This window comes from Bidens hawaiensis, unplaced genomic scaffold (assembly GCF_021521415.1).
Source record: "Bidens hawaiensis isolate Kalapana, Puna unplaced genomic scaffold, B.hawaiensis_p1.1 tig00022524_1, whole genome shotgun sequence".
Classification (NCBI taxonomy): Eukaryota; Viridiplantae; Streptophyta; class Magnoliopsida; order Asterales; family Asteraceae; genus Bidens; species Bidens hawaiensis.
Genome location: NW_027493513.1, coordinates 252,293 through 255,720, shown reverse-complemented (window position 1 = coordinate 255,720; position 3,428 = coordinate 252,293). Strand labels below are relative to the sequence as shown.

General features: G+C 38.5%; 1 pseudogene; it reads right to left on the bottom strand.

The window, feature by feature from the left end:
• Positions 1-2,128: 2,128 nt before the first annotated feature.
• On the bottom strand, positions 2,129-2,962 carry LOC143565780 (uncharacterized protein At5g39865-like; annotated as a pseudogene).
• Between the last annotated feature and the right edge of the window lie 466 nt (positions 2,963-3,428).

The following is a 3,428-nucleotide window of genomic DNA, read 5'->3' as shown; positions in this document are numbered from 1 at the left end:
AATCGAGTTAAAACTTGTGACAATCGGATTAACCATACCTTGGCTGATACTTAGGCTTAAACCCTAGTTTAAACCCAAGAGTTGAACCCATATTTCTTCACTAAGCTAGCATACTTATTAGTTATTACACTATAGATCCCCCATATTCTAATCTTTCTAACAATATGATATTGTTGCTACCTTGTAATTCGGGGTACTAACAAAGTCAGTGTTGATAATCAATTAATTATACATCTTCATCGTATGTTAAGTTACTAATGTTAGCATGACATTATTGTAAAACTTGGGGCAATACCAACTTGAAGGACCCGAATGTTTAATACGAAAAGTTTAAGAGTGGTACGGAAGATCTCAAGGGGCGGTTTGGTGGAGATCTAAAGTTCATGGACTAAGTTGAATAACTTGGTGTCATAATTATCTTTTATTTATTATTAGATAAAGTAGAAGTCTGGTATGATTATGTTTCCTAGTTTGAGTAAGATTAGGATTGTGGGTGTTATATAAACCCATCAAAAGATTTATTTTTAGTGTGGTAAAAAGTATTTTGTTCTTGTTTCTTATTAATGAAAAGAGTCGCATAAACGTTTTATGCAATATCGTTTTTGGTGTTCTTGATTCGCTTGTCAAAGGTTTAACAAGTGGTATCAGAGCCTAACGATCCAGGCTCGTGTTTTCGATTGGCGGCAAGTCTTGATTGCGGTAGTAGGTTCCAATCAAAGGCATAAGAGGCCAAAAAACCGATTGCAGTTAAGGTTCCGATCAAAGGTGTTAAAGTTTCCAATCGCAGTAAAGAATCCGACCTCCTCAAACCGAGATCATAAGTGCTTGATTTCTGCGTGAGTCATTATAATATATATTGTTTGCAAATATATAATCGTGTGTTGTGTGGAGAGAAAATTGTCGTCCCAATTTTTGTTTGGGAATTGTGATTATCAAGTTCAAAAGTCAACAATTCTTGAACGGGTACAAGACGGTGCTTGGGTTGTGTGTGAGTTCTAGAATCAGAGAAGTCACAAGAGTCAAAACCAACAATTTGTTTGCATCTGGTTTGTTTGAGATATACATATTAGCCTACTGCTCTCATAATATATTATAATATAGTTTATTAATTGAATCACCTTTTGTAATTGTGGATTAAGGAAGGCTAGCCGCATCCATATTTAAATAAATTGTTACCTCATCGTCGGTACTTGGGGTTTCTGTTCGATCAAGGAGAAAAGAACCAATCTCTGGTTAGTCAAGAAACCGAAACAATATGGCATAATTTGTAACTGAAGCGTGGCTATGAACATCTAAAATCAAAGCACAGTTATAGGTCTTGTTTTAATTCATACCTAAACATGACAACCCATGTTACACAGTTTCTATTATATAATCTTTTTTTTCTTTTTCATGCGTTTTAATTTCACTAATGGGATTTGATCCCTCACCCATCACCTGGAGTATAAACGGCTATTTTAGTTTTACCAATGGAATTTGGCTCGTTACCGTCAAGAAAGGTACAGTTTTATCTAGCACCTTAATACCACTAGATCAAATAGGACTGGCCCAAGCATAGGGAAAGCTAGACAGCCGATCGAGGCCCATAACTTTTGGGATTCCAAAATTTATATATATATATAAAATAAAATTTATATAAAATAAGCATGGATCTTAATAATCTTATTATATATTGAACTCAATACAGAATTACAAATTTTGTCCTTTAAAATAAGACGAATTACGGTTCGTGTCCTTTTCTAAGTTTCCTTGCAGGCGGTGTACTTTAAACTTTTTTTTCCTACAAGTTTTGTCCTTTACGCTAACTGGGTTAGAAAAAGTCAGTTAAATGCCCTCACGTGAGACGCATGTGAGGGCATTTTTGTCTTTTCGTCTACCTGCAACTTCTTCTTCCTCTTTTCTTCTTCCCCCTATCTCTCCTCTCATGTGCATCCACCATCACCACCCACCTTCTTCTTTCAACATCCAAAACCCCACCACCACCTGTTGCCGACTGCCACCACTACCCACCACCTACCGCCGCCACCATCACCTTCAATCTCACCCACAAAATCAAACCATCATCATCCCAATCCAAATTCATTACAGGTATGAGTATGAATATAGAACTAGGCAAACTTTAACAATCATAACATAAACATAACATAGTTAATTAACAAGAACAATTAGGACACCGAACCAAACCGTTCTCATTGCAATCAGGGCATCGTATCAACAAATCCTCATCTTCATCAAACACCTTCTTGCTACCGCTACAATTTGCACACGGAACGAATCTAACGTCCCCACACGCGTCACACACCTGCCACGCGTTACTTAACCGAACCGAAACCCCTTTCAGCGCCTTCGCCAGCTGGCCCGTCTCATGAAGCTGCTTAATTACATCAGCACCACCAACATACTTCCCTTTAATAAACACCTGAGGCAGACTAACATGTTTCTGACCCAATACTGTTACCAACTCATTCGATACGCCGAGTCCATCGAGATATCGCGTTCGTCGATAAAAACCCGAAAGAATTTCAAAATCGTTCTGATGGAGTAACAATCCTCGTATGTCCTTCGGATTCCACGTAAGCTGGTGAAGTAGATAACGACCCGGTCCTCTGTACCGGGTAATTGAATTAGGGTTTTTTCGAATTTGTCTGATTTGAGCTTGGATTGGAAGTGGGTTTGGTCTGATGAGGGTTTTGGTTTGGATGCTCTGCGAGATTCGAATATGCTGCAAAGATGCTTGACTTTGCCTTTGATTGAAATTGAATCGGAGGGTTTCTTGACGGATTCGGAGCGGTTAAGGGTGGAATTAGGTGAGGGTTTTAGTGGGTAATCGATGGCTGAGGTTGAATTGATGGTGTAAGATCGGTTGTAGATTGAGGGTTGTTGTTTGTGGTGATCGGAACCGATCATTTTTAGGGTTTTCGATTGAATTGAAATGAATTTGGATTGGGATGATGATGGTTTGATTTTGTGGGTGAGATTGAAGGTGATGGTGGCGGCGGTAGGTGGTGGGTAGTGGTGGCAGTCGGCAACAGGTGGTGGTGGGGTTTTGGATGTTGAAAGAAGAAGGTGGGTGGTGATGGTGGATGCACATGAGAGGAGAGATAGGGGGAAGAAGAAAAGAGGAAGAAGAAGTTGCAGGTAGACGAAAAGACAAAAATGCCCTCACATGCGTCTCACGTGAGGGCATTTAACTGACTTTTTCTAACCCAGTTAGCGTAAAGGACAAAACTTGTAGGAAAAAAAAGTTTAAAGTACACCGCCTGCAAGGAAACTTAGAAAATGACACGAACCGTAATTCGTCTTATTTTAAAGGACAAAATTTGTAATTCTGTCCTTTCTTTTATTCAAAAATCCATTTTAGCTACTAGGCCTAAACTAAACTTAAAATACAAAAATAATAATAATAAATAAATAAACAAAAACATACG